The 21048-nt window shown below is 34.6% G+C and overlaps 1 protein-coding gene across 3 annotated transcripts in view; it reads right to left on the reverse strand.

Annotated features, from left to right (window-relative positions):
• The window catches only part of LOC6033265, an 83966-nt gene that overhangs the window by 50078 nt on the left and 12840 nt on the right, over window positions 1–21048 (reverse strand). For 2 of the 3 annotated variants that reach the window (XM_038254849.1, XM_038254848.1), the window contains exon 2: window positions 14064–14119. The exons of the other annotated variant lie outside the window; for it this stretch is intronic. The gene's annotated coding sequence lies outside the window, so the exon portion shown is untranslated. The remainder of the gene's footprint in view (window positions 1–14063; window positions 14120–21048) is intronic. 3 annotated transcript variants of the gene reach the window in all.

Consider the following 21048-nt stretch of genomic DNA (forward strand, 5'->3'; position numbering starts at 1 on the left):
AAGAAACAAGAAACAAGAAACAAGAAACAAGAAACAAGAAACAAGAAACAAGAAACAAGAAACAAGAAACAAGAAACAAGAAACAAGAAACAAGAAACAAGAAACAAGAAACAAGAAACAAGAAACAAGAAACAAGAAACAAGAAACAAGAAACAAGAAACAAGAAACAAGAAACAAGAAACAAGAAACAAGAAACAAGAAACAAGAAACAAGAAACAAGAAACAAGAAACAAGAAACAAGAAACAAGAAACAAGAAACAAGAAACAAGAAACAAGAAACAAGAAACAAGAAACAAGAAACAAGAAACAAGAAACAAGAAACAAGAAACAAGAAACAAGAAACAAGAAACAAGAAACAAGAAACAAGAAACAAGAAACAAGAAACAAGAAACAAGAAACAAGAAACAAGAAACAAGAAACAAGAAACAAGAAACAAGAAACAAGAAACAAATATTTGGAAATAATTAATTTAAAAAGAATGGAAAAAATTTAAAAAGTTAAAGATAAAAACAGGTAAAACTGTTTTTCATAGCTCAATTTTAGGATATTTTAAGTATTTTGCATTTTTAGCTATTTTCCCAAATTTGATAACCCCTGCAAAGCTTACCAACCACAACACCGCAGATGAAAGCGAATGCATAGCACTAATTTTAATTTTCTTCCCCGTGCACATCGTCAGCAGCATGCATGCCACAGTGGGTCCCAACGTCAAGCCTGATGCCTCAGCGAGATCTGATAAAAGTGAAAAGTAAAAACTGCCCGCCGGTACAAAACTCCTCCACCCGTGTGGAAACGTGCCACGCCCCTTTTCATAAAGTTCGTAATAAATATTTACGCGTTTTGCTCGGGATTCCACACGCTGGAAAGGAAGACAAACGGGGCCCTCAGCCCCGACCAGTAGCGAAGCATAGAGTCAGTAATTCGTCGAGGTCGTGCAATGTTGCCACACGTGCATTATTGAGAAAAAATTAGTGATAACTGCTTACACAAATCTTCATAACCTGGTTCCATATTTCAAATATTTTACAAAAACAAAACAAACATACAATCTTGCCACTCGTAATACAAAATTTTGTCGCATAGCTCGAAATCATGTGCCATTTGTCTTACGTGTTGTTCGGTCCGAATAAATTTGCCACTCGTGAGTGCCGACTTACCTTTCACGTCGAAAACATGCAACCACAAAGCACAACCGGAACGAATTGCAATAGACCTGCCGGTTCTGCCGGCACCGCAGTAAGTAACACTAAGAGATGCGTATTTCCTGCAGTGCAACAAATGCATCGGTTTCCATTATGAGATGGGAGGGAAATGGGTTGAAAGCTCCCGAGAGGGGACGCAAATACGCAAGTTGTGTATTACTGATTGCTAACGAAACGAGCACACAGCATGACGCCTCTCGGAAGCCGTTGACTGTTGCGCCAAAGGAAATGAAACAATTGATTGGTAAAGCGGAATAGAAGCTCATTAGGAAGTGCAATCAGCTGCAATTGGACGTTGGTTTGATCAATTTATTTGAAGTTGTTTAAAATATTTATAATTAACTTGTTCCACAATACCTGCTATCAAAGAAAGATGGATCTAATCAAAATTTCTGCGTTTTTTCTCTTCTAGTCTATGAAACCAACCAGTCCCTAGAATTGTTACTTTGGAGTTTCCGATGGCACCTTTGCTGCCATCAGCATCGTCATACGAAACATACTGCCGTAATTTTAATGCTAACGATCCTGGAAATAAAGATCAGCTAGCTAAGAAAGACTAAGAAGAGATGAGAGATGAGAGATGAGAGATGAGAGATGAGAGATGAGAGATGAGAGATGAGAGATGAGAGATGAGAGATGAGAGATGAGAGATGAGAGATGAGAGATGAGAGATGAGAGATGAGAGATGAGAGATGAGAGATGAGAGATGAGAGATGAGAGATGAGAGATGAGAGATGAGAGATGAGAGATGAGAGATGAGAGATGAGAAATGAGAGATGAGAGATGAGAGATGAGAGATGAGAGATGAAAGATGAGAGATGAAAGATGAGAGATGAGAGATGAGAGATGAGAGATGAGAGATGAGAGATGAGAGATGAGATATGAGAGATGAGAGATGAGAGATGAGAGATGAGAGATGAGAGATGAGAGATGAGAGATGAGAGATGAGAGATGAGAGATGAGAGATGAGAGATGAGAGATGAGAGATGAGAGATGAGAGATGAGAGATGAGAGATGAGAGATGAGAGATGAGAGATGAGGGATGAGAGATGCAAAATTCAAAACTCAAAAAAATATATAAATGAAAAATATAATAAAATAATATGAGAAATACTCAACTAGAAACTCTCTTATACAGCATCTTTAACAAAATTTCTGTATGATACCTTCGCAGTCAACATCTCTGTCGTGTGCCGATCTGATTTCATCTGTTGCAATGCATAAACACGCAGCATCCGACTTTGGCTCGACTACATGAAATGGAAAGGACGTCCGACGTGTAGTAAGTTGCAAGCTCATCGACATGCACTGGCGCCTTCACCAACCGTAACGTTTGCTCGCATATTTCAACGGGTGTGGCGGCCCCAGCATCCGTGAAGGGCGGTATGCGTTTCATAGACTGATATTCTTCATGCATTAGAATTTGTTAATATTTTAAATTTCTGATCTGAACCAAATAGTTCAATAAATGATGTTATTTTTCAAAAAAAAATTCTATGAAAATTAAAAAAAATTTAATCTAGAACAATCTTGAATGCAGCTCTATGCTGAATAATATTGAATAGTCATCTAAGTAATGTAATGTGTTTGTTCATAAATTGACAATAAATTGCTAACATAAAGAATTTCGATTTTAAATGCACATTTATTCATCAATTAAAAAAGAATGCGTAAATTTTAACAACAAAGTATGAGAAACATTGTAACGCAATCTAAGGATGCTCCCTGTCAGTAAACAACATTTAATCATTTACCAACCTGTGGCAGGCAGCATATGTTTCGACAAGTTGGAATTTATTTCGCTACGATGATACCACAATTTATGCCAATATCATAATCAAGGCCAAGGTAGCCAAGGCGAAGCTGATTGGAGAAATTTTAATTACGATGTCGATTCATTGGATTTGAAAAGGGGACGTTCCACCCAGGTGAGAGGAAAATTTGTTCGAAAACAACAACCAGTGTGGAATAACAAGTTGGGGGCACAATTACGAGCCATCATCGACTATCGAGTGATTAATTTTAGTTCTCGTTCAAATGCGACGCAATTGAAGCTGCTTTGTCGTTACCGGTTGATGAAATCATCCCCGATGCTGGAATTATTTTTTCCGATTGCCAATTAATATTTACAATCTGCCCACGTTTGAGGGCGGTGATGCAAGTAATTAGCAGCTTCCAGATTAATTTATTCACAGCACAGCTTAACAAATGAAATTCGACAAATTAGTTGATTTATTCTGATACAAAATTTAATATAATATCGCTTGAAATTAAATTGCTATCTTAATGATTCAAAAACATGCTTTCGCTAGTACATGTTGTTCAACTAAGTTTGATACTTTTAGTCGTTATCTAGTCGCACGTGCATTTTGAGCCAAATATAGTTAAAAATGTAATTTAAATGTCTCACCTTTTGACCATTCCATATCCCCAAAACACGAATTCAATCCTGAGATATTTAATGAAAACCATAAAATCACCGTGCCATATTGACACTCTTCATATGAAGTGTAGTTCCGATCAAATTTTGCTAGGAATTTTATGCACGTTTACTGTTTACATTTTTGATTATTACTCGGAAAAAAGTCAAACTCCTCCGAATTCCAGGATAATGCAAACAACGACACAGCGTGTTTTTTTGTTTACATTGCATGTCCTAGGTTTTGTTCATTGTTGAGTGCGTTTTACTCGAACGTACATTCTCCAAGAATGCCGGAAGAAAATTGGGCTCCCTTTGCTCATGTAAGTTTTTTCTCATCATTGATTCGTCCATATAAATCTCCATACAATTTTGACAGTTATCCATATAAAAATGGAAGCTGTGATTTGGGAAGGGATTTTCTGATCAATTTAGTGTCTTCGGCAAAGTTGTAGGAATTTGTAAGGACTATTCAGAAACAAAAGTTAAATTTCTCAGAATACCTATTATAATGTTATATGTTATATCCACTAGTTATTCATCGACTTTCTTAACCCAAACTATATGCCCTTTAATTTTTCCAAATTCAAAATCAATTAAACTTGCCCTTTTCTTTGAAAAATTCTCATATAAATTCAAGAAGAGCAATTCTTGCAAAAAAATGGTGATCACTTTCTCTTTTTGTAAAAAAAACTTTTGTATCATTTGTTTGTTCATACAAACCAATACACAATTTTGACAGCTGTCCATATTGAAAATGCTATAAAAATAGTCTAACATCGATACATTAACAACTATTTTTTCAGATCGATTTTGTTTCTTCTGCAAGAGTGTTAATATTGATGTTAACAACTCGGTTTAAACAACTCTTTAAAAGTATCATAAATAAAAATTATTTCAATTATTATTTTACATAAAAAATAAAATCCAAAGCTGATTTATTAAAAAAAACCACACGAAATCAAGATAAGTTGTCCCAATCCCTCTTTAATTTCCGTGAAAATTTGTCATAAGAGGAAATTTTAGTCCTTTCTCACGAATCTATGGTTCAATTTTCAAAACCTCGTTTATTTTTGAACATAAATAGACGTGTTTTTTCCAATAATTCGCAGCCTGAAATTATGATTATTTGAAAATTTGGTATCAAAGAGACTAAAATTGGACGCCAGATTTGCTGGCGTAACCAAATTTCTTAAATAAAAATCGTGGAAACCCAGTAGGGTCATTTTGTTTTTTTTAAATCAAAAAAAAAATCTATTTAAATTTTCGTGTATTTTGTGAAATTACCGTGCCATTATTTGTGCAAGTGAGATCAATGTTATAAAAGTTATGGAGGAGGGAGTTTGCCATTACAAAATATCACGATTTTACGAAAAAAGAGTTTTATATAAAAAAAACGAAAATCAAGCAAATATATTTGTACTATTTTTAAACCAAGATAAACATTTTGAATGGGTTAAAAAATCATTTTACACAAATTTTCTAATATTAGCAAACCATTTTTGTATAGATAGCATCAAAAATTGTATGTTGATTATTCAAAATTACTGCAATTCCGAGAAAATTTGACACTCTAGGTAAAGTTGAACAGTTTCCAACAAATAAAAAAAATACTTAAATTTGAAGAAAAAATATTCAAATTAAAATAAAAGTTTTCATCATCACACAAACGTCACAATTTAACCTCATCGAGTGTAGCAGAAACGAAAGCTTTTTGTCACGTTCCAGAGTCGAAAACAAAACAAAAATATTTCAAATTTGTTGTCAAAAAGCCGCATTCTGTCCATTGCGTTTTTTTTTTCGCCTTGTCCAGCCCACGTCCATACCAGGACACCATCAAACTTTGTTTATGGTACGTGGCCGGAATTTACATTTTGTGCGTACAAATTCCTGGAAGAACAAAACAAAGTGCTGACGACCTTCCTCTCGAGCGCGCTGGGAAATATTTCACACAGTTTAAGCGCTTTTATTACATTTTACTCGGTAATGTAATTTTTCGAGTGACCAATTTATTCAAATCTGGCAACTCAACAAAAAAAAAACAAGGGAACGCAAAGTGGTTTTCAACTCTATTTACCGAAACACGATTTTCGCGGAATTGTATTTCCATGGACCAGGTGAATATTAATGATGGTGGTTGCGCAATTAGTGAGCTTAGGTGATGCTTGAAATTTTAATTAGAGTTTAAGAGTAAATATTTGGTTATTTTCGCTGGAAAAATAAAATGTGTAATAAAATCAAGCTTTTTTAATTTCTTCACTTTAAAGCTCATTCGATTCGGAAACCTTTTCCAACGTTTCAGCATCACAAAAGAGAACGGCTTTCAATTATGTTCCCATTTCGCAGCACAAATAAAATTGCCTCCAGGAGGATATTTTAACAAAAAGGCCCACTTTTCGAGAGCCCACATTGCAGAAGCAATTTCAAAGCCCAACACACACACACACATAACCTCAAAACGAACGAACCGGCGAAGATGCCGTCTAAAGTCGCAGACGTCGTCGCCGTCGAGATGTCGTCTTCCTAGTCTGGGAAATTGGAGACTGGAATTTCTCCCCGCGCGAGACCCCAATCGTTGTGGGAAGGAATTTTCCGGTCAACGCTTTTCATTTGGGCGGCTGCGAAAATCCAATAAAAATGACGCTCCGAGAATTGTTTCTGATGGCTTGATTGGTTTAAGTGGAATTCAGTTGGCGGATATTTTATAGCTTTATGCTTTGAAGACTTCGTGGCGCGGTGGTTAGCGGCTTCGGCTGTCGATCGCTCAGTTGCTATGGGGCGCGGGTTCGATTCCCGCCTTTTCCTCCTGGCTTTCCATCGGATGGGGAAGTAAAACGTCGGTCCATTTGCGTAAAAGAGGTTTTGGGGATACTCACCACACATAACCTTCGGACGCCCAGGAATGAGCAGAAACTTGCAACAGAGACCACAAAAGACCCGGGGGTCGTTAAAGTGGATTGCTTTGCTTTTGCTATGGCGAGGAAAATTTTCAACAGTTCCATGGTTATCCTCTAAATTAAGAAATTGTCTTTCCTTCTTATCTAGAAATTGTCACTGCGGTTGATGATTCTTAACATTCCACGGATATATCAGACATTTATGTCACTCATCGTTGCGATCGGTTACGGGACCATCCATAAACCACGTGAACACTGTAGGAGGAAGGGGGGGGGGGGTAACAGATTTCCAAAAAAGTTTCTACGTGGTTTATGGATGGCCCCTACGCCGGTATACCCCGGGTTGACACTCTAGAAGAATATAATGTTGCCAAGGGTTCACCGGACACGTTCTGTGAGAAAAAAAAACTGGTGAACGAAGTGACGACGATTGACTAGCACTGTCAGAAAAAAACCGTATCACGCTTGAAAGATATTTTAATCACAAAAAAGTCAATTGAATGAAATGAAACCATTCAAATGATTTTCAAATAATTTTGAAAACATTGTTCCGCGGCCTTTAGGCAGTTGCAAATATTTTTCAAAGTTTATGTCGCCCCCCCTTCAAAATCGGTCCGAAAAATCAGGGGGCAAAAAAAAATTTTTTTAATAGACTTAAAAATTTCAAAGGAAATAAAAGTCTAACCAACTGAAAACAATTAGAAATGCATTTTCCTGCATTCAAAATCATATTTAGCATGTTGGGATCGATCAAAAATATTTTCAATTTTTGTGAAAATCCAATGTACAACTCTGCAAAAAGTTGTTTTTTCGGCGAAAAAAAATCTCTTCAATACTTGCATATTTTTAACCCTAATGATTACAAAACAACTGGGCAGGTGCAAAATGCTTTTTTTTTATACAAATGTTGAGACCATGGCTTGTAATTTAAATTTTTATATTTTTTTTTTTTATTTTGTTCCCCGCCCCCCCTTGACCCCGACCAGAGTCGAGGGACATAAACTTCAAAAAATATTTGCAACGGCCTTATTGGAACAAAACAATGACTTTGATAAATAAAAAACAAAATTTAAAAAAAAATAGTTGAAAAGTATCCCATAAGCTTTTTAAATAATTTAATTATGCTACACCGAAAAAAAATGAAAGTAACATCACAAAACGGTGAAAGATTTTGTGTCAAAAAAATACATCAGAAAATGATGAATTTTCATCAGTTTCTGGTGAATATTCATCAGGTTCACATTTTTACACATTTTCAGGAAATATTCAATTCCAAAATTCAACTTATTTTTGCAGTGAAATATAAAAAATCAACAAAATATCAGTGAGTTTATGAAATCATTTTTTATCTTAAACTTTTTCGTCTTTGATTCCAAATTTTGAAATAAGCTAAATGATTAAAAAGTATTTATTTGATTAAAAAAAACATAAATAAGCAATATACAATGTTTTAAGAATAGTTTGAAGGGTGGACCAAAAATAAAAGAATAAAATGCAGGGGCATTTATTTATTATACATAAACTTAATTTATTAGTTTAACCTGAAGTATTGAAAAAACACCTTTATTTGTTGAATTTCTCATACAAAAAAATAACCTTATAAGGATACAATCTATATTCAATCAAACAACATCAAAAAAATTGTTTAAAGCAGCATGGAACAGTTTCAATTCAAAAATTATTTATCGAAATTTGACGAATCATTGCAGCTCAAAATATAGTATTTTGTCATTTTTTTAAATATAATAAAGGATGTTTCAAAGTTCGAAGTATTATATAAAGTATAACATTATTTATGAGTAGCTCAATTATTCTGATTTTATTTTTGCGCTGAGAAAATGCCTCTTGTGCATTTTATTATCCGACATTTTTCTGAGCAGAGATAAAAATCTCCTTAAAGGGGTTCATAGCAAATGAAATATTTAGATATTTCTGGATTGTGAATTTTGTTAATAAAGCAGGTAAGTTTAATAGATGCTTTTCTTTCAAAAGAGCACTTGAGAACATCTATATTGTTTTGATTTTTGATCCTATATTCTGCATACTGTTCTCCAATTTTAAATCGTACCACAAAAACAACGAAATTGATAATGTTTTTGAGCAGGAGCTCCAAAAATTTAAAAAAAAATGAATCTGTGATCATCAGATTTTTAAACCCAAAACTACGAAATCGATCTTTTTTTAATTTTTGTATTTTTTAATCCGACTGAAACTTCTTTGGTGCCTTCTTTTGAAAGTATGTTTTGATCGATTTGGTGTCTTCGACAAAGTTGGTATGGATAAGGGCTACACTGGAAAAAATTATACACGGTTTTTTATCATTTTTAATTTCACATTTTGTTACTAAAACTTGATTTGCAAAAAAACATTTTTTTTTATTTTCATTTTCTAATTTGTTTTAGGGGACATCAAATGCTAACTTTTCAGAAATTTCCAGAACTGGCAAAAAATCTTTGACCGAGTTATGAATTTTTGAAAATGAAGGCTGAATTTGGACGAGAATTATTAATTTCATAGAGATTTACCAGAATTATTGATTTCGTTGAAATTAAACCTTCTTCTTCAGAACATTGAAATATTCGATGATTTGTCAAAACCAGACCAAAACAGAAGGAATCGATGATTTCATATTCTCATATGGGTAATTCTCCGCCAACTCACACAGCAGTTGCCCCGACCCCTCTTCGATTTGCGTGAAACTTTGTCCTAAGGGGTAACTTTTGTCCCTGATCACGAATCCGAGGTCCGTTTTTTGATATCTCGTGACGGAGGGCGGTACGACCCCTTCCATTTTGCACATGCGAAAAAGAGGTGTTTTTCAATAATTTGCAGCCTGAAACGGTGATGAGATAGAAATTTGGTGTCAAAGCGACTTTTATGTAAAATTAGACGCCCGATTTGATGGTGTACTCAGAATTCCGAAAAACGTATTTTCATCGAAAAACACTAAAAAGTTTTAAAATTCTCCCATTTTCCGTTACTTGACTGTAAAATTTTGGAACATGTCATTTTATGGGAAATTTAATGTACTTTTCGAATCTACATTGTCCCAGAAGGGTCATTTTTCATTTAGAACAAAATTTTTCATTTTAAAATTTCGTGTTTTTTCTAACTTTGCAGGGTTATTTTTTAGAGTGTAACAGTGTTCTACAAAGTTGTAGAGCAGACAATTACAAAAATTTTGATATAAATACATAAGGGGTTTGCTTATAAACATCACAAGTTATCACGATTTTACGAAAAAAAGTTTTGAAAAAGTTGGTCGTCATCGATCATGGCTGTTCATGGTCACCCGCGACAGACACGGACGACGAAACAAAGAGAAACGCAAAAAGTAACTTTTTCAAAACTTTTTTTCGTAAAATCGCGATAACTTGTGATGTTTATAAGCAAACCCCTTATGTCTATATATCAAAATTTTTGTAATTGTCTGTTCTACAACTTTGTAGAACATTGTTACACTCTAAAAATAACCCTGCAAAGTTAGAAAAACACGAAATTTTAAAATGAAAATTTTGTTCTAAATGAAAAATGACCCTTCTGGGACAATGTAGATTCGAAAAGTACATTAAATTTCCCATAAAATGACATGTTCCAAAATTTTTACAGTCGAGTAACGGAAAATGGGAGAATTTTTAAAACTTTTTTAGTGTTTTTTTCGATGAAAAATACGTTTTTTCGGAATTCTGAGTACGCCATCAAATCAGGCGTCTAATTTTACATAAAAGTCGCTTTGACACCAAATTTCTATCTCATCACCGTTTCAGGCTGCAAATTATTGAAAAACACCTCTTTTTTCGCATGTGCAAAAATGGAAGGGGTCGTACCGCCCCTCCGTCACGAGATATCAAAAAACGGACCTCGGATTCGTGATCAGGGACAAAAGTTACCCCTTAGGACAAAGTTTCACGCAAATCGAAGAGGGGTCGGGGCAACTTTTCCCGATTTCGTGTGAGTTGGTAGAGAATTACCCATATATTTTATTCTTTTTTGGTAAAACAACAACTAACTTCATTTCTAAAGTATGTTGTTTGACAAACGAACAATACAAATTAGTTTTATAGTTCTTCTTTAATTGTGCCATTATCGAATTATTTAAATGTTTAAGTTGTTCGAGAAAATAAGACAAGTAAAATGATTTGTATTGACAAACGAATCATGAAAAAAGGGTAATATAATCCTTAAAGTATTTAATTACAATCAAATTGAAATTATTGATATTGATAAATATTTTAAAATAAATAAACGATTATTCTAAAGAAAAATTGTCTGAGTGCACTCCCTCAAGTATTCTTCAAGTGTCTCTAAACTGTCACCTCGTGCTGCAGGTAAAACGAAAGAGGGAGGACTAAAAACCGAACTCAAAGTGATGAGCACGAACACCCCGCGTTCATTGACTTGTGGTCGGTACGTGCAGCTATGGCTCACAACGTGGCGTAAGAACAAGAACAGGTCATAATTGAATTACGGCAAAGTTTGACCAACTTGTAACGATTAAACATTAGTAAATTTATCAGAACATCATCAAACTGACAAAGTGCTGCTCGTTACCGACAAATCGAGTCTTTTCAGCAATTTATCTTGTCCAAAATAATCACCGAAAATCCTTCTTTTTTTTCTTCCTTCGAGATTCACCTTACACAAATAGACACACTCTGCTTTTCGTGAAAAACGAGGTGATAAATGCTGCAAATTACCCGTCATCAACTTGCTGTGCAAAAGGGAACAAAGACCCTGCTCACCCTGTACCCTCGATAGCAAAAAAGACTGCATGAATGCACTTTTGTTTCCATTCTGTGGGCTGCTGTCCAAACGCGCGTTGGGTCATTAAGCGGTAATGATTTGCTACTTTTCTTTCTGCCTTACTTCTGATGTTGTAGTCTTGTGATATACATTTTTTTTTATTTTTTGAGTATTGATAGAAATGTTTACCCTATCAAAAACGGGGTTATCATAAACTAAATCAAATATTCAAATTTTAACCTAATTATGGCAAGAGTCCACTACAACTTCAACTAGATGCTACCGACTCTTCCAGTAGGAACCATCAAACTCCACCACCAGGGATGGAGGGGAAAGATCCACCCACCTAGTCGACTAAATTAATGTTGTCTTTCGGTGTGATAGCATCAATTTTTCATCTAATTCGAACGCTGAGCGGGTGGGCCAACACACCTTACTTCTCGTCGGTCGATCTCTGGATTTGATGGGACCTCGAACGAACTCAATTCGTCATTATTTGGTGCAAATTGGTGCAGAGGACGGCAAAGGATGGAACGATTGAGCGATGAAATTACAGTTGGTGGAAAAATGTTTGTGAGAAAGTGGAGAAAAAATAGTTTTTTTGATTGCTGAGTTTAGAAAAAGTAGAAACATGAAAACCAATTCTAATTTCTCGATTTACTTTTAAGGTTTAGCTTAGTACAGTATTTAATGTTATAACTTTCAATTTAATTACTGTAAACAAGTGTTGATTTTTTTCAAATTATTTATTTTCTTAAAAGTTACATAAAAAGCTAAAGAATAGTTTTTATGAGTTTTTTTTTCTTAAGGCACTTCAACCTCAAGGTAAAAAATATAAATATAAACAAATACTAAAAAATCAATAAAAATAATTTGAATTGGCAAATAATCAACATTTATGGTTCCTTTGGACAGAAATTTTATGTGGAACTTAAACAGGAGTCAAATAATAACTTCAAAATTTTACCGTTATTTTGGAAAATTTGAAACATCGTATATAGGAAAAAATCTATATAAAATGAAATCTAGACAATGTTGTAAGTTTAATTATATCTCTGTCTGAAAAAGTGTGTAATTTTCCATCAAAAAAGTAGTAAACTTACCAATTTTCTTAATTGCGGTAGTTTTTGCAATTGTCCAGATATGGTTTGAAATTTTCAAAAAAGTGTCCAAATGGTTTATGGCCCACTTTTCAACATTTTTCGGCAAAATTTTCTACCGTTTCCGGTTCTCAACTGTATATATGTAGGAAATTTTTTCGTATGTTTGGCACTCGCTCCTATTTCCATCCAATTTGCTGATTTCCTTTATTTAAACAAACTTTTTAAACACTATTTGATAGAAACTTGCTTGCACACATCGTATCGAGCTATTTATCACTCGATTTCAGTTGAAAACGCTTTTTATGAGCAATAATTGAACGTCAAAGTGCTGATATGGCAACATTAGAGGCACGCTGGAGTTAGATGCTTTCACCCTATATGTTTTCCGAGATATTTTTCGATTTTTGAATCAGCACTATTGATTTTTATTTTAAAATTTGTAGGTTTTTGTTTGTGCAACGCTTTTTTTTTATTTTTTGGTCAATTGCTTACAAATTTGTAGCGCAAGCAAGAAAAAATGCCACCACTGAAAGAACAAATATTTTCATGAAAAAAAAATTGCCCTAATTTGTTTTTATTTCTTGAATATACAATTGATCACAAACTCACGTCATGTACTGTATATGAAGTACGATGAAGCAGAAGTCAATCAAATGACAGGTTATTCTGTATAGATTGAATTGCTTGCTTGCATCTAGATGAGATTAGATGTTTTTGATATGATGCCCGAAATGCAGCATCAGTGATGCGTTGAATCAAGTGGAGATTTAACATTTTTTAAACTGTAACAAAAATATAGAATACAAAATCATGTCATTACATACATACATACATCATGGCATTACATCAACACAAATAGGACATATGACACAAAAAAGCTTGTCTCTTAACTAATCTTAGCCTCTTCTGCGAAATCATCTTATCACGTGAAAACGACTCCTCCTCGTAAACGCAAAGGTGTCAACGTTTTGCTTCATGGTATCGTGGGAAACCCGTCGTGGAAAGATATGGCCGGGAGGTGTCAACCCAAATCCAGCTCCAGTCCCTTTATGTCAAGTTTGGGTGGATTACCATATTTGAAAGAGGTCCTTTCATCGAGAAACATGGCGTACTTCTTGGGAGGACGCGCATAATACGGAGTGAATCCCCGGGACATAATCATAAAAGTAATCTAATTATACATCTTATTCAAGGATTCTGACGAAATTTGTTCTAGAGAATGATTTTGGTTAGATGTGATCTATGGTTATGAGATTTTCGGTAATAAAACATATTTTTTGGTGAAGTAGTGTGATTACCGTCCATTTCAGTTTAATGAGTTAAACCAGTTTAAAAGAATTATATGAATTTTCCGTTAGACACCCAACCATGTACTTTGCCAATATTTGGTGTCAATATCGGCATAATGTAGCATAATACGATGCATCAGCAGTGGCACTCAACAATAGCTATTTACGCACTTGAACATAAAAAAATCACTCAACAAACTGGCAGAGGGAATCAATTTCACCCCATAGGTTAATGTTGTGTAAGCTGTTTTTATTGCATTTGCACCACAATACGATCGAGAACCGAATGCTGATGGTGACTTAATGTCGAGATTATTTCGATTGCGCACGTGAATATTTCACTCTGACTCCACGTGTGCCATTTAAATCCTATTATGTTAATACTTTGTTTCATTGAAAATAACACTCACTTTAGATGATGATATCACGCTGCTATTAATGGGATCGTTTGAAGTTGGGACTGTTCCTGAAAATAAAACAATGTTTTAAATTCAATTCAGTTTTAACAATTCTAAAATCTAGGCCTAATAACAAACTTGGTCAGTTCAGCTCGAAACTAAATATCAATAACAATTGAAATCATCGGATTAATACCCACACCGGCACTCAGCACACCGTGCAATGGTGACAGCTTCAGTCCCATGGCACCCTGGCTTTGCCGGGATGACATGACCACATGGGAAATTTAAATTTTAAATTAAATCCGACGGATCATCGGATACCGAGTCGACCAGACCCAGAGTATGTCGGAGCCACCGGAGTCAATAATCACACGGTTTACGGGGAAAAAACTGTTTAATTAAAACTGCATCACCGCAAACACCCAGCTCCGATTTGTGGTGCAGTCCAGATATTGGGGGGGGAGGGGGGAGGTTGGGCCCACTGCGGCAAAAAGTGTCAACTGATTGGCAGGTTTGAATTAATTGATGGGTGGTTATGGGTAAATGGAGCACAAGAAGAAAATTACAAAACGCTTATTCCAGAATGTTACAACTTTCTAAAAATCTTTAAAATTGGTTTGCAAACTGGAAAAATATTATTAATTTTTTGATTATATTTTTTTTCCACTCCAATTTTTTTTTCAAAACAGAGCAAGAGCAATCAACTGCGTTTAGCATTGTTTTTTATCACGTTTGGTATAATTGAAATCAAACATCAATCAATCAACTTGTTCCCAAAAAAATAATTTTTCGGTTAATCTTACATTTTTTAAAACTTATGATTGCAGATCAACTGTACTTTTTGGTCTCTTTTGTTTTTTGTTTTTTGTTTTTTGTTTTTTGTTTTTTGTTTTTTGTTTTTTGTTTTTTGTTTTTTGTTTTTTGTTTTTTGTTTTTTGTTTTTTGTTTTTTGTTTTTTGTTTTTTGTTTTTTGTTTTTTGTTTTTTGTTTTTTGTTTTTTGTTTTTTGTTTTTTGTTTTTTGTTTTTTTTTTTTGTTTTTTGTTTTTTGTTTTTTGTTTTTTGTTTTTTGTTTTTTGTTTTTTGTTTTTTGTTTTTTGTTTTTTGTTTTTGTTTTTTGTTTTTTGTTTTTTGTTTTTGTTTTTGTTTTTGTTTTTGTTTGTTTTTGTTTTTGTTTTTGTTTTTGTTTTTTGTTTTTTGTTTTTTGTTTTTTGTTTTTTGTTTTTTGTTTTTTGTTTTTTGTTTTTTGTTTTTTGTTTTTTGTTTTTTTGTTTTTTGTTTTTTGTTTTTTGTTTTTTGTTTTTTGATCGAAAATTGTATTTTGTTCTCTTTTTAAACATTTAAGAAAATTTTATATCAATTTCTAAAAAAACTATTTAAGTTTTTGCTTGAAATATGTGTTTTGCTCTCATTTTTCATATTTTCCAAGGAACTGGTGTAAACGCTTTGAAAAGGATTTGCAGCAGCTATTTCTGTTTTAAAATGATACTTTACGATTCGTACCATATTTTGTCATGAAAATTAGTTCACCTTTATTGCAACGGGTTGTGCTCCAAAAATGATACTCAAATAACCCACCGTGGTAACTTTTCAACGCCGTTAAACCAACATTTAAATCGTTCAACTCAACCCCGTATCAACAGAAAAAAAATAACTCAACCCAAAGGCACCCACAAAAAAATCAATCCGCAGTTGTCGGAAATAATTGAAAAAGTTGTCAACCTGTAATCCTGCCGGTTCAGGTAGAACAACAACCCGAGTTGACAGCCGATCGAGATGAGGGGTTCTGTATTCACACAGGAAGCTGATACGCGAGTGGATAAAAAAATTAAAATAAAAAAATATATCAAGCTCATCGAGACCGCACAACCCATGCCTGCCTGCCAGAGAGTTGCAGTGGTTGTTTTTATAGTAAACATTTGTTGATTCAGCACTCTGCAATGTTGATGAGTCAGCGCTGCGAGTCGACGTTGTTTGCTGACTTTGCGGAAATTGTACGAGTGTGGACGGCGGCGGAGTCGTCACTCTACGGTGATGTTCGTAAGTCACGACTTTAATGATCAATTATTCCGCTGATTCACCGTAATCTAACGGGGTAATCCACGTGGTGGAGTAGTTTCCGAGGAGAGTGTAATCGTGGGGGTTTTGGCCGAAAAAGTGAGGTCTTCAAAATCGATCCTAAGGGGAGGTTCATCGAGCGCTTGTCATAGATCAGGGGGAAATCAGATTCCAGCCGGAGCAACTGGTTTTGTTTGGGTACAAGTATTAAAGTGGTATTCACCATGGTCGAACTGACAGCACTAATTTTCCGCATGTTAAGAGGCTGTAAATCAGCACTGTTTCTGCATTTAGGGAATGATAAACGACCATTTGAGTTGAGGTTACCTAAATTACCTAACCAGTTCACGCTGGATACCATCCTCAACTTGAAAGTTCAATACAGTGTGGCTGTCGAGAATCGATTCTTGAACGCTCGTCACGTTCCGGGGCATGTGTCTCGTCATGACCGCGCTCGATCTTCTCGTGTCCCTCTTCTCTGTGCAGTTAAGAAGCTTCTGTATAGCCAAAGCTGAGCCCACAGGGCTTCACTGCAATCACGAATCTCTTGTATAAGCAAATCTTTAATTTACTTCTTCGAAATTGACTACCGGCCGATGTAGTTGTAGAGCCAGCCAGCCAGCACAACCTCAAGTTATTCAAAAGGGACTTTGAACGCTGGAATGAAACTATCAACAACAAACTACCTACGAAAGAGACGAAACAAGTCAGACACACGTCATGGACCCCTCCTGTTTGAGCATCTCGATCACGTCCAGCTACAACATTAAACCGTTTAGCCCAAAAGTGTGCTTGGAATTTGTAAAAAAAGGGAGCTTGTCTAAATTTGCAACAATTGCAAATTCTTCGGTGGGTTTCGGGGGAGAGATAATTTTGTTCTGAAAAGAGGGTGTCCCTTGGAAAGACATTCCGTTGTCGAATTTATTGGACATCTACACTTCAGCATGACATCGTGAAGTTCTCACTGTCCGCGTGGTCGTTCTGTTTGATAACAAATTGCTCGTGGACTGAGCTCTGCTAAACCATATGAATTGGCTTTTTTTTAAACAGATAATTTTAAAAGCGAATACTACCAATATTGAAATTATGGTCCCGTCCTAACCTAGAGGTTAGGTCATTAGGTCAGTCCAGGTGAAAAAAAACTGCCCACAGAGTCGCTGGTCACAATCCAAAGGTCGTCAGTTTGAATCCCGGGGTGGATGGACGCTTGGTGTAAAAAAAAGGTTTGCAATTGCCTCAACAATCTAGCTTCAGATACCTAGTTTCGAGTAGAAATCTTGCAATAGACCAAAAAAGCCCTGCATTAGGGGAACAACCTGAATTCTTATTTCGAATCGAATCGAACTGTCAGTTTTAAAAAACTACAAATTTTGTTAGCAATGTAAACCTGTAACATTTTCAAAACAAACTCGAATCTGTTCCATTCCAACTTTTAAAAACTTCCTTATTGCATCATCACCCCGGGTACGAAATCCAATTTCACGCATCGATTTTTCCATTAGCAATTTTCCAGCCAAAATTCACCTTGAAACATTCACACACACACTCTCACGCAGATACCGGCAAAGCAAATAACACCTGAAAGAACGCCCTTCTAATCTGACACCTCTTCTCTTGGGTGCGATACTGGGCCGGCTTTGACTCGACAAAAATATAATCGCTAATCGCTAGACATTGCGATCTCGTGAAGAGAGAAACCGTGAGTCAGCCTTACTCGTCCAAGTTTGAGCCCGATACATGGAAGCTGATTAAAATTATGCTCAAGGGATTTGAATGACTTATGATCACATTTGAATTTTTAGCAAAATATTCTGAGTTTTTAATTTTACATTTTCATTGTGCCACTCATTGCGTCAGACGTAGGTGACAACGCAAAAAGGAATTCATTCACTTCCAGGAAAATCTTCTCTGATTACCATTTTTGCTGAATTTAAAAGCAACGCGTTGGCGAACATCATCTGGAATCTTGCCTCTCTTGACATTGAATTCTCCTGTTTTCGCTGAACTTGTGACACGGACAATTTGCCATTTTGAGTTAGAAATGCCACACATTTTCCTACAATTCTTTTGAAATGCTTACAGACAAAAGATGGCTCAGACGACGAAAAGAGCAATGTGGGACAACTTTTATTACAATTACTTGGAATATCAACTTTTTTCCAACAGATTAGGAAGCAGTTTAAGCGTGAAAACGAAAATGTCTTCGACTAATTTTGATCGTTTTAAAATCTAAACTGAAGTGGAGAAGTGGAAGTGGAGAATTTTATAAATTCTGACTAAAATGACTCAAAAGTAAGGCCAAATTCCCTCTAAATTTTCACAACAACTTACAAAAATTTGAAAAATGACTGTACGAAAACTAAAAATTTTGTCCCCCTATTTTCGGCCTTCCAAACAAGGACCACAAACACACCGCACCGCAGCTGTCACTCGCGTTTCCGTGGAACAACCGGAGCGTCACAGGGATGATTGTTAAAAATAGAGTGTTAGAGGATCGAGCGCGTGCCGTACGCGTATGGAAGGCGTTATCTGTTTCCGGTTGACTGTTTCCCTCTCCTCCCCTCTCGAAAACGCTCAAATTTTGATGTTGCTACTGAGCTGGAAAGGGATCGCTTGTTATGCTGGTGGTTGCTGGTGGGTCCTCTGCTGTTTTGAAATTTAAAATAGATACAATTTCCATATGAAGAAGAGCACTCTTCGTTTCAACCCTCGAAGACGCAACCTCGCTCCTGGATGAGCTTCAACCTTAAAAATCGCCTATACATACGTTTTAAAACAATCTTTCTTCAAAAAACATTGAAAAAAAACTTTCACTTAAAAACCGTGTTTTTAAAACGACAAAATATGGAAAATTGAGGGAAAATGATCATTAGCTTAGGAATATTATTGTAAAATTTCATTTATCGCTGAATACAATGTTATCATTTTTTTTTTAAGTTATTTGAATGGTACCATTTAACGAAATTATTTTTTATTTTTTTGAAAATATTAAATTTAAAAATGCCTCATGATGTAAAAAACTGTTGGATTTCTTGAAATTGACAGATCATAGATCCTGTTTTGGAAAAAAAACGAGAAAAAGTATAAAAAATAAAGTTAAAAAAATAGCTAGTTTCTAAGGCAACTTAATATTTATTTTTCCTTGGTCAAAGTTTAATCAAGATGGTGAAACTAAAAAAATATAGATTTTAAATTTCAGGAGTAACTTTAAAAAATATGAAACAAAATAAATGAAAAAAAACTAAATATTAAAAATGGTTCTATCCCATTCCCCAGGATGGTCCATTCCCCAGAAACTCATTTCCCAGAATGACCTATTCCCCAGAAAAGTTTTTTTATTACGAATGTTATTTATTTCAAAAAGTGAACAGTTTTAAAGTGTGAAGTGTTTAGATTTCGCCTTTATTGTGATAAATGCTGACAAAGGTTGGATGTTCCCTTCTTTAAAGAAAGGAAATCTGTCTTGACTTGTGATAAAGTTGAATATTCCCTTCTTTAAAGAAGGGATAACTCTTATGACTTGTGACATGCTGAAATAAGTTGAATCCTTAGTGAAGATGTCAAATGCCAAATGGGAAATCAAACATGTTTTTCAGGGTCCTAAATATTTCTTGGGAATGGGTCATTCTGGGGAACGGATCATTCTGGGAAATGGGCCATTCTGGAGAATGAGATTCTGGGGAATGGGATAGAACCATTAAAAAATAATGAAAACAATTTATTTTATAAGCAATACGCTTTTTTCTGTCTGTGACCCAAAATGTTCAAAATTTGCCAAAATGTCCTACTTGATTTAAAATCAAAAATATGTTCAAAAAACTATGAAATGCTCCTAGAAAGAGTAGTTTTTAGAAATAATAAGTTAAAGTTTATTTTCTGACTAGCAATCCATTATTACTGAGGACGTTTCTGAAATTTTTGGTAAAATTTACAAAAAAAAATGTCAAAATAAGCGGTAATACCAAAAATAAAATAAAGCTAATTAAAAACTTGATTGTAAAGATTCAGCTATTTCACGTTAGTTTGTTTTAGATTGTACTAATATTTGACGAAATAAAACCAGTTGAAGAAATGAGGCTCAAAAACGAAATATTTAAGATCTGATTGAAGTTGAAATCGATGCAATTTATCAAAAAATGAAAACATTCAAAACATATTGTTATAAAAATCCACAAAATTAATTGGTATTTTGCCACCAAATTTTCAAGAAAAAATTGAAGTGAGAACAAACAGTTTAAATAGGGTATTTTAACCATTAGTGGACCCCCTAGTAGAGCCGAAGCACATTTTTCACAAATTTTCAATATTTTAAGCACTTTTTCATAACCCTTTGAACAAAATAATGGAATCTGGAGTGTTTTGAACAATTTTGAGTATTTGTTTCATCAGTTTTTTGTTTTTGAGCAGAAAAATAGCCATTTGAAAAAAAAAGTTTTTTTGCCTGTTATGGACCCCCTTTTCCTATAGTGGACCCGGGTCCATAATCCGATTGTGGACCCGGGTCCACTATAGGCAAACTGTTATTTTTATACCTAATTTGACCGATATTTGATGTTTTGATGCATTGTGTGGGTCTAATGATAGATTTAATGAATAAAAGATGGATTTTGCTCACTTTTCATCATGAAAAAATATGTTTTGTTAACAAATTTGGCTTTAAACAACAAAAAAACCTAACAGACATTTAAACACATTTATTTCCGAAAAAGATCAGAGAAAACGTTTCAAAAACCACTGTAAACATACAAATAATTTAAAAAAGTAATTTTGATGCAATTTTTTCCATAATGATTACATAAATGATCGACCGAAACTAAACAATAGATTTGTTTACAGTTGCTGATAAAACCACGAATGTTTATTTAAAAAAAAAATGTTTTGTAATTGATTTATTATTATAAAATATCATTTCAAACTGCAACTATGATGCTTCAGTTA

The sequence above is a fragment of the Culex quinquefasciatus genome, chromosome 2 (genome assembly GCF_015732765.1).
Source record: "Culex quinquefasciatus strain JHB chromosome 2, VPISU_Cqui_1.0_pri_paternal, whole genome shotgun sequence".
Classification (NCBI taxonomy): domain Eukaryota; kingdom Metazoa; phylum Arthropoda; class Insecta; order Diptera; family Culicidae; genus Culex; species Culex quinquefasciatus.